Source organism: Heliangelus exortis, chromosome 1 (genome assembly GCF_036169615.1).
Source record: "Heliangelus exortis chromosome 1, bHelExo1.hap1, whole genome shotgun sequence".
In the NCBI taxonomy this organism is placed as follows: Eukaryota; Metazoa; Chordata; class Aves; order Apodiformes; family Trochilidae; genus Heliangelus; species Heliangelus exortis.
In genome coordinates, this window is record NC_092422.1 from 147288322 (window position 1) to 147299477 (window position 11156).

At 50.9% G+C, this 11156-nt stretch overlaps 1 long non-coding RNA gene across 1 annotated transcript; it reads right to left on the minus strand.

The window, feature by feature from the left end:
• Window positions 1-1382: 1382 nt before the first annotated feature.
• On the minus strand, window positions 1383-8738 carry LOC139790531 (uncharacterized). Its single transcript, XR_011723550.1, has 3 exons — window positions 8328-8738; window positions 2992-7013; window positions 1383-1765 (listed from the first exon to the last, which is right to left on the minus strand). It is a non-coding gene; the product is annotated as an uncharacterized lncRNA (long non-coding RNA).
• Window positions 8739-11156: the final 2418 nt, after the last annotated feature.

Here is an 11156-nt window from a genome sequence, read left to right on the forward strand (position 1 = left end):
ACCTCACCTGGCCTCCCCTGTGCCCTGGGTGAGGAGGGGAGCTGTGGTGCAAGGGTGGAAGGAGGAAAGGGGGGTGTCCAATGGTGGAATGCACTGGAACCATCTTGGGGGTCAGGAAGCCACAGCAGGGTGAGCTGAGGGGTCAGAAGAAAAGCTCAGGCTTAATCCAGGCCACATCTAAGCTCCACAACAGTGAGCCCCCAGGAGGAGAGAGCACCTGGAGCACCTTCTGTCCCTGGCAGGCAGCTTGCAGAAGTGTAAGGGTAGGGACTATGGAGCAATAAACATCTTTCTTTGTGGGTTGGTGGGGCTGGAACCGTGCAGGGATGCAAAATATCCCCACAAAACAGCCAGTGCTCTGTCAGGACAACTGCACCTGAAAAAGCTCCCTGTTCCAAAGACTTTGCTGTTCCTCTTTCCCTGGGGTGTTGCCACCTGCTAGTCTTCTTTTCCCAAAGGACACTCCTTTTCCTCTTCTCTCCTTTTCCTCTATCATCCTGCTCTTGGCCTCCCTCCTGAAACCACCCCCACTGTGCGTCACCCCCATCAGCCATCTCTTGGTGACCCCCAGCCCCTATTCCCATGGGTCCTGCTGCAGCAGTGTCACCCTGGCCCTGGCCCTCTTCTCTCCCCTTCCTCTTCAGCCTAATTCAGAGGAAGGGAAACAGCTCTGGGATCTGCTGTAACATGCTTACATATTAACTTTCTGGCCCCTCCAGTCAAATATACACACCAGGGAAAGCCCAAACCCAGGTCCCTACATGTTGCTTTTGACACAGAGAGGAGGTTTACATCAGAGCTCAGGAGCTGATATCTCCCACTTTAGTATCTGAAGTGAAAACCTGAAGCTGCAGATGCACGTCAGGGATCCTGGGGACAGCAGCTGTGATGTCCCCCTGTGAATACAACACTCCCAAGTCCTGATATGTAGAAGGATGTCGCCTCACCACTGCAATTGACCTTAGCCTATTCCCTCCCACATTGTAAGTCCTCTTTATCCCCCAGTACAGCCCTTTCACACTCCCTTTCCAGCCCATCTGCTTCCTCCTGGACCAAGAAAACGATGTTTGAAATCATACATGATAATGCTTACTCATGGAGAAAATCACCACTGACTTCCCCAGCGGCATTCGCACGTTTCCCCGCTCACCAACGTGGCCCAGGCTGCCCAGCTGGCTCTGGGCATCAGCCATCCTCCTCTTCATCACCCCCATCTTTGCCTCCCCAGCCCTTCCTAATGGCTGTTGATCGGATTTACAGCAGCGAAAGTTAAAGCCTGGTGAGTAGTTTGAACTGTTTGCATATCAGAGCTGAATACACTTGATAATAGCACAAATGCATAATTAAAGAGCAGGAAAAATGACTCACTGGATAAGGAAATGTGCTTTTCTTATCTCCTCTGCAGAGAAACTAAAGCCCCAGAAGCCTGGGACTCCGGTTAACTAAGTACTTTTATTAAACAAATAAAGTAGCAAAGATATCAAACGAGCTATTTAAAAAATTATGTCTTAATCCTGGAGTCAGAGAGCTCAATTTCCAGTGCTGTTTGCTACAACCATGCACTGGGAGGGCCGGCTTCAGCTGAGGTCTGCTGCTGGGATCCCCATGGAGAGATCCCAGGTCGGCGCTGGCAATCCTGGGCATGGGGAGGGCTGGCAGTGTCCTGAGCGTGCTGGTGAACACTCGAGTGATCAGACTTGTGTGAGTGGGTTCCTCTGGTGTCAGGGGCAGGTGAGGTGACTCACGCACGCGCTTGCAGAACCGCCTGTAGCAGAAAATACCCACTGAAAGTTCACGTTGTGCTCGTGCGCACCGGAAACCCCAGGGCTTGTCCACCAGAGAAGCCGCAAGGTGTTTGTCAAGCAGACCCAGCTACCTTGGACCAAACTTCTGACAGGACGCACCCAGTGCTCCGGGAAGGCCTTGACACAGCCCGACTTCCATCCCACATTTGGGTGGTTCTGCTGGAAGGCTTTGGCTGGAGCCAACCCCCAAAGCATGTTCAGCATCTCACCCCTGTGCCACTTCCCGGCACCCCTGTGCCAGCTGGTGGGAAGTATTCCATCCTGCAGGGTCCCACTATGGCTGTTGGGAGCCAGCCTCCTCCTTGGGATTCAGTGGGATGCCCCAACAGGGTCTCCCTTTGCTCTGCCTTCTCAAAGCCAGCTGGTCTTAGGGACTAAATCTGTGAAAATTTTTAGGAACTAGGTGGGAAAATGAAGGGTTCAAGAGATTAACCAACACCCTGAGCCCAAACCACCCCCATAGGTGCTCTGCTTCTTACCAGAGATTTTTGCAGAACTGCTCAATCACCTGCACAGGGAGTTTGGCATGGGGCAGTGCCCCGGTTCACAGGCTCTACTTAGAATTGTTTGTCTCCTCCTTTTCTTTTAAAAAAGCTGCTGGAGTTGTGCTTGTCCATGAGGTTCAGAAAAAATGAGCAGGTGTCCCCTGCCAGGGGACTTGGACCCCTCCAGCACTGATGCTGAGCATCTAAATTAGGCTTCTGCAGTGGGTACCTTTTGAAGACTCTTCCAGGGCTGCAGAGAGAGGGCAGTGGGTCAGCAGGGAGCCCCCTCTTCCCTGAACTTGCCCTTGACACAGCTGAGCCCTTGACCTATCCTGCCAGGTGCAGACAGTGAGGGGGAGCAAGAGGTGTTTCCAGCCAGCTTGCTGGCTGCTCCTCTGGGTGCCGTGGGACTCTGAGATTTGGGTCCCCAGATGCTGCTCAGGTTCTCACATCCCCTCCATGTTGTGAGTGACACACTGTTAGCTGAGCCTGGATCTTCTGCCTGGACATCTTCACAACCCGAAGGATGGGTGGGAGCATGCAGTGACCCCCTCGGGTGAGTGGGGGGGAGGCCGAGTACCCACAACCAAGTACCTACAACTGGTTAGGGAGCATTCACATGATCTGTCAGGGCCAGGCAAGATCTCCAGCACTGAAACAGAAACAAATGGCTGAGAGCAATGCACTGCCCCATTACAAACCTCCAAGCAGGTGGATTTCCCCAGTTCAGGCATGTGTGTATCAGGGCAGAAACCTCCCTGCACTTGCTGCACTCTCAGAGCATGGAGGTCTCCAGCAGACAGCTCCAGAGACAAAAACAGAACTCGCAGAAGGTGAGAGGCTGTGTCCCTTTCGAGTCCCCACGCTTCACAGTTTACTCCGGAAGAACGGGACAGAAAACCAGTGGGTCAGCCTGGAGGTCAAATCTAAACTAGGCAGTCCCAGTTCCATTTTGCACAGCGCTTTGTTATGGTGAACTGCTCACAGCTCCAGTTCACACGTGGGGATGGTTTGGTGAATACACTTGAACAAGGAGGCAGCCTGAGAAAACAGAAAGGTGCTTGCAAGCAAGTCCAACAGAGAAGAAACAACACTTGTCCTCATTGTCCCCATTTGTTGCAGTTTACTCAGCTGCCTGCCATCCAGCTGCCCTTTCCTCCCTGTACACAAATAACACCCCACACGACTGCAGCCCAGCCCCAGCACTGCTGCTCCACAGTTGCATTCCTCAGCACTGGCCACGGAAGCCATCCTAACAGGCATGCTAAAACATATCAGTGTGCCTGCATGACGTAAAGGCCAGATCAAAGAAGGAACGGAACACATTAAAAAACAAAAAAACTTCTCTGGCACCTGCAGATCGCAGCAATCTAGGCAGGAGTAAGGGTATAAGATCATGTGTGGTTTCCAGTACTAATCACTGCTCCAGAAAGAGGTCCCTGAGCTGACACTTGTGGGATCCTGAGCTGGTTTTTGTGGCTGACCTGCAGGGTCTCACCACCCCAGACCCAAGCAGTGGCAGTAGGTGCAAGACCATTCTCCCTCACCCCCACCACTGGGGAACTCCAACTTGTGTCACCACTGCATAAGCGGCTGAGCCGAGGGAGTGCAGGGATTTTGACTGTAGGCTGCTTGGCCCATCAGATGCCAAACTCAAGCTGGTTTCAGCCCCGCAGCGTTGAGAGGGACTGCAGTGCTGCAGGAGGGACGAGCGGCACGTGTTTGGACATGAGTACAGCCCCAATCCGGGATGAGAAGCGAGGAAATGCGTTTCCACTGAGCCGAAGCCGGCCGGCTGCCTCCAGCAACGAGCTCATCACCACTGCACTGTCAGCTGCGGGGCTCAGGCTGACAGCCTCCCCCCTCCTCCCTCCCCTGACAAAACACCCCCACAGCTGACAGGGGTTCATTAGTCCGCGGTGGCATCGCCACACTTGCTGGTACCTCTGTATCGTTCTCTCAGATGTTTTGGTGACTGCCTGGTGTAAAAAGGGTGGATTAAATGCAGAGTAGTATTATGAATTTCAATGGCTGCAGTAAGGACAGGCTATAGGAGAGTGCTGACAGGAGGATTTGGCCTGTGGCCCATCTCTCCTGGCCAGCATATGGGTGCAATGTCTCACCCATCCTGCCCATGTCTGGAGAAGCAAGAGGGGAGTGATGAATTGTATGGGGAAGGAGAGGAAGGGAAGGGTAAGGGGCTGCTGGGGATGCAGAGCTAGGGAAGTGGAGAGGGACTGCCAGCAGTCCTGTGCTCTGCTCACCCACCCTCAGCCTCCAAGGGACCTGTGGGTAAAGTCTATCAATTCCTTTTCAAAAGGAGTGTTTTCCCCAGAGCTCACAGAGGTTCCCCTATAATAGCTCTACCAGCTTCTGAGCTTTTGGGGCCTTGAAGGCTCTGGCTGGAAGAAGGATGAGTTTCACCAGCATGGGCTGCCACGGGAAGGGAGATGCTAAGGGGAGGAATGACATGACCTCCTCTCCTAGATACCTTTCCCCATTTCCCATCACAGTGAGACAGTACTCATAGGGGAGGTCCTGCTCTCTGCCACAGCCCACTGGTAACGCTGCCCACCCACCCCCAAGGGGCAAGGCCAGCACAGCTCCCTTGCTCACAAGTGTCTTCCCCCTCCACATTGGACCCACAGTGCCATGGAGGGTTGGATCACCAGAGGATGCAGGCAGGCTTTCAAGGGAACATATGGGAATGTAGCATCTCCCATCAGCCCACCTAAAAACACACATTAGAAGCTAAGGGCAGATACAGCTTTATACCCCCTAATAATCTTGTCTTTAAGCTAGATAACTAGGACTGTAAATCCCTGGTGATAATCACAGGCACCATGCCTGCAAGCTTTCCCCCGGACCATTCATTTGGCTTGATGATGCTTTAAAGAGACATCTAATGAGGATAATCTGATTCAAATCCCCTCTGCTTTTGGGCAGCAGAGCAATTCAGTCCCCCTCAAACTTCTTCTTCCCCCACGACTGCCTTTATTTCGCCTTCTTAATATGAATCACTCTGGGGTTTTCTTTGCTTTTTGCATTACTATTTTGATTCTTTGATACGACCACTGCAATCAAGATTCACTCCCTTTAGAAGCTAATTAGCATGAAATCAGTCTTGCTTTTTACTCATAGTCTCATGGTAATAGGATGCTGGCCTATGCTTCAGCTCCCACTTCGGGCAGAGGGAACATTGCAGCCTGCTTAAAAAATTCCGTTTTTACCTGATTCAATCAGAACCACTTACAGGAGATCTGCACACGTTTCAAGCTTGGCAAGAGAGTCAAGCTTTAGGAAGAGGGTGGGGGGGAAGGTCTCAATCACACTTAGCTTTCAGTGCAGAGCAGATGGCGAACATACTGACTATATAATTTATAGGACACCATCACTACATATTAGTCCCATGCAGTGGCTGAGCTCACCCACACCATGGCTCATGCACAGGCAGAGGGGACTCGCACAAGTGATGCTCCACATGCAACCTGGGCAAGAGGGAAGAGCAAGGTTCTGGAGAAAGCACATGCTTCATGTTTCATCTCCTTCATAACTCAGAGCAGATAATGCGGTGGAGCAGCCCTCACCCTAGAGGGATTTTCTCTTCCTCATGGGCCAGGCAAACACTTCCCAGCCCACAAACTTGTGTTCAAACTAGGTCAGTATTATGCAACATCTGAGCACAAGCACCTTCCCTTCCTCTCCTCAGGAGCAGCTCATGCGGCAGCACGATGGTTGCCAGGGAGGCACAAGGGCAGGTGTTGGGGTTTGTCTGCACTTCTTCAGGGCCAACATACTGCACAGCCTGATGTGCAGCTCTCTGGGGATCACGAAGCCTGTAGGGAATGTGCACCACAGCTGCAACTCTATTTCCACAGTGCCTAAGCCTTCCTCCCCCTGCCTGTCACCCAGAGACACATAAAGGAATGTCCAGGAGGCTTGAAGGTGAGAATAGCAGAGAAAATTGATCAGGATGGCTGAGTCAGGTTATAAGGAAGGAGCAACAGAATGGAAAAGATTGTAAAGGGAACACCAGGTAGCTAAAACATTCCCTGCAGAGCAAGGGAAAGGCAGCTCCAGCCCCATCTCTAAGTCAGCAGAGCTTTCAGCACTTTGCAGGGCTAAAAAGGAGCTGTGGAGACAAGTATGTAAGACTGAGCCTTTACAGGTGTGCAATGTGCAGGCACCGCTACACGGTGCTATCCCAGGGCTTCCCAGCTCCAATGCTTTTGATCCTCTGCTGCTCAGTGTAACAGCACGAGGCACTGAGTCACCCCTCAGTGCCACAGGGGAATGAGGATTAATTAGTTGATGCTGGCACATTGCTTTGAAGAGAGGTGCTCCACTGCAGCACGGGCCACAGGTTGTTACGTACTGAGCTGAGTCAAAAGCAGCCCGGGCTTCACATCTGTCATCTCTGGAAAAGCAAGAAAAGGAAATAGAGCAGTGAAGGGGGGGGGGGGGGAAATACATTCACACTGGGGCAATGCCAACACTGCTGTCAAACCTAGGAGAGCGGCCAGCACAGAAGTTCAGGAGAGCTTTGAGCTGACCAGTGCAGACAGTGACAGTGCCTCAAGGACTTCTGACCCTCAGCAAACACCCGAAGTGTTTCACCAACCTGGAGGCTGTGACAGCAGGATGGGACAAGGCAAGCCCAACTGCAGCACCTCGCAGCCACTTTGTCACTGCAGGATGGGCACGCTGTGGGGCTGCAGAGCTCCTGTGGGAAGGCAGGAAAGAAAAATACACCATGATGTCAGAGAAAAGGGGAAGGCCTCCTTCAGAGTTTGTTTAGTGCTAGCTGGGCTTTTTAGGTCTCTCTAAAGTCTCACCACTGTGCCCCTGCCTCAATCCTGCCTGCGAACTGCTCTAGAGCACAGCTCGTAGCGCAGAGAGGGTGGCAGGATCCAAAGGACAGAGCAGCCTCTCTGCACCAGGGCCAGGTTACCCAAGGGGAGGTGGCTTCCCTTGTTTGTCTTTGTCCTCACCCCACCTCGGTGCTCCTTCCCGTGAGGCGCAGAGCCCCCGGGGCTCTCGTACCAAGGCCACAGCTGCACCTGTGCTGGCGGTGGTGAGGAGGCAGCCTGAGCTGTATGTAAAACATGGGCTCCCTTTCACACACCGCTGACTTCCCTCGGCAAAGGAGGCGTTGGTGTGGGGGGGAACCAAGCACGGGTGCCTCTCCTGGCTCTTCACAGAATGCCCCACCACATGGCAAGCTTAAGGGACGCAAGGGATGACCGCATGGCAGCATGTGCCAGCTCCAGCAGGAGCCCGTGGCAAGGGGAGCGTGGCCCAGCATGGGCTGGGAGCCCGTGCCACTCAAATGCTGAGGAGTCTGAGCGAGTCACATCACTCCCAAGTCCCCTGTGCCCAACCCCTCTCTCTCACGCACCAGTTCTTCACAGCCAAGACAGCCCCTCCTGTGCAGGACCAACCCGAGGGGACGCCATCCCGCCTCAGCATCGCTGCACCCTATTAATATTTAACACTCGGGAAGAGATCCAGAGGCTTTGATTCCTCCCACCGGCCAATTCAAGGATAATTGAGCCATGTGGGGAATTTCAGCGGGTGGGTTTGTTCCAGTTCACAACAAAAGCCTCAGTGCCTTAGGAGAAGGATCGCAGCCCAGTTGCAGGCAGCCTCCCCACAACAGGGGCAGGCGGGTAAGCAGCAGAACAAAATACAGCCCATCTCAGGAGGTGCCCAGCAGGCAGGTCCCATCAAACCCTCCCCCCAGGACACCAGGTAAAAATGAGACTTTGCTAATTAGGAAAAAAAATTGTTTCTTCTGGGTGTTTCCACCCCATTTGTGACCCCGAAGCAATGCCCGTTCACTCTCACCACACCCATCCAGCACAGGCAGCTCCTGCTGTAGAGGCAGAGCAAGCGAGGCACGGAGAATTTTAATCCACGTGCCCAGGGTCACGCAAGAAACCAACCACACAGGCAAAATGCATCCAGTGTTCCTGGCTCCCAGCTCTGGGCTGTGCCAGCTATTGCTTTCTCTTGCATATAAATCGCTTTTCCCTACCAGTGAAGGACAGCTGGTCACTGAATGGGAAGTGGCAGTTGTTCAGCAGCCCACAGCAACGCTGCACACCAGCTCAGGATGGGAAGTGGAGAACACTCAGCATGGAGAGGAGACTGCCAGGGGATCTGGGCCAGCTGAATGGAGACAGAACAGATGAAATCTGGCCCGAGCAAAGCCCAGTGCTCCTGCAAAATCAAGTTTAAAAACCCCACAGGAGAAAACATCTCCCTTGCTTTTACCAGCAGAGCAGGTACCAGGAATCCCTTCTTGTCTACCACTGCTGGGGACAGCAGTCACGATGAAAGCTCCCAAGCAGCTCTTACAGAGTGACCACAGATGATAAGCACCACTGCTGACCTAACCCAGGCAGCCCCTTTGAAATGCAGGTCTTGGCAAGCAAAGACATCCCATTTTAACCAGTCTCCAAAGCAAATATTAGAGATGGCCTTGAATCTACCACCAGTTTCAAGGTTTGGAGAGACAGATAAACCCCCAAGGCTGGATTTATCTCTGGTATTTGTTCCAGGACAGAAAGATCTTCTATTATAGGCCCTGTGTCAGTGTACGAAGTGTCTCTACTGTTAGTATAGACCAAGCAAATCATGCCTTATCACACTTAAATGTGATCTGATTTAACAAGGCAAAGTCAGGGGGAAAAAAAAAAAAAAAAAAAAAAAAAAAAAAGAAAGAAAGAAAGGAAGAAAGAAAAAAACAGAACCACAGAAAACATCCCTTGGAATAAAGAGCTAAAAGAGTTATAATACCAATGGATAATACTAACCAAGCTGATGGGTGCTAAAGTCTCTCACAGAACGTTGCTGCATGCAGCAGGCTGAGGATGCAAAATCACCTTCAAGACACTGGACTGGAGGCAAAATCCTGTAGGTAAAAATTCCATAGCAGAAGAGACTTTGTGAGAGCCTCATTCAGTTCCACCCAGAAAGACTCCAAAAACTCTACACAACCAAGGCTTACACCAGTGCAAGTTGTGCAAAATCTTCTGTACCAATTAAACTGCTTTTTCACTCATTTTGCTGACATAGCTGGCAAACAAAAACAAGTCCACAAACTGAGTCAAACCAGCAACACTTACATTTGTCACAGAGAGGGATTGCTTTTGTAAACCTCCACAGAGATAGGGAACTGAGGCAACAGAGAAGAAAACAAGTAACTCCAAAATATTTCTGTTAGTTTAAATTTCAGCCAGCTTGGCAAGCTCTTTCACGATGTTTAAACACAACAGAACCTGAGTCACCAGCCTGAATTCAGCTTCAGGACTTCCATGCCTCTGAACCCCATCCAAGTACTACTTTCACAAGACCTTTATCAAACATCAGCCCTGGCTACTCCATCCAGATATCCTCAGCTGCCTTGTCTTCCCTGGTAGGGGCAGTGTTATGGCCTGTCTAAGCTAATATCTGACAGTTCCTAGAGGTATTTACATAGTTGAAGCTGTACCTTTAGATGTGTCCCAACTACTTTCGGTTGTAGAACATGATGGACCCGAGACACAGTGTCATACTCTTAGATATGCTCCACTTCCCCTGCCAGTTCTTGTAAAGGCTTTCCTAAGAGTACGAAAATATTTGCCCCAAGGTGAAGCAAGATGCTGCTCTTAAGGAACGAGATTTTATTCTCTACCAGCTGGGATTTGGCCACCTGTAGGAAGTATAAACAGCATTTTTCTTCTTTGAAAGTACTGAAAGGAAAGAAACACCCCATGTGAAACATAACAGTGGAAAAAAACCCTGTGTTTGAAGGTGTAGGAATGGACAGTAGCACATGTGGGTTGCAATAAAGCATTCTGGGTGAAACAAAGAGTTTCATTTTCACCAGTCAAGAAAGCACAGCAAAGTTACTCTTGAAGCCAAAGGGATTTTACCATGTCCAATAGTGACGAGAGACAACTGAAAAGTGGCCTAGGAGATGAAAAGTCTCCCAACCTTACAGCTGTTTCAGAGGACATTAAAGATTGGCTCATTTAATCCCACAGCCCTTCCTTCCCTCCCCCAGACTGCACCTGCACATCAAAAGCAAATTGAAACCAGTCAATTCTAAAACTATTCTAAACCATGGTCTCATTTATTTTGAGGGACCCATAGCGAGAAGGTGGCTGAGACAGCATAACCAGCAGAGAAACTTGTTCTCAGCATGATTGCCCCTCTCTGGCAGTAAAGTCCTGGCTAGTCCTATCAAGCATCACAAAGCTAGCTGAAAGTAGGGCATGCCCATTAAGCTTCCAATCCTTCTTACACAGCCATGAGATTTTGCACATGCCTTTTTCCTTTGGGTTTTAGCCAGAGTCCAGCCCTTTTGGGCACCATAATACAGCTGAGTGCTTTAGCTCCTTTTGTTCCGGCTGACGACCAACCTAGTCCTCCCATGCCAGCAACAATACAACTGGAGATAGGATTTGTGTGTCCTCTGAGCAAGGATACAGGCTTTGTGGCTTGCTGAGCCATCTTTGCAAGGACTGCCAACTCTCACAGCTGATGGAGCCTGCAGTGCTGCTTTCTGCTTTTTTCTGCTCAGAGACAGATGTCAGAAACAAGCTAAGCAAAACAGCACAGGTTTCTAGGGCTCTGCACCTAGGAACATTAGTGCAGACTATTAGGAATTAAATACATTAACCGAGAGGGGAGCTTAACACATTCCCTCAAGGCTTCATTTTCACTGGGCATGCAATTCTGGATACAAAAAACCCCAGCGTTTCAAGAAACACTTTATTCTGCAAGGTGGCTCAACTCGGTGTGCAGGAACTATTGTGTCTGGAAAGCTTTTGCCACCACCACGTGGATGGAATCGCGACTGCAGCCCACAACTAGCTGG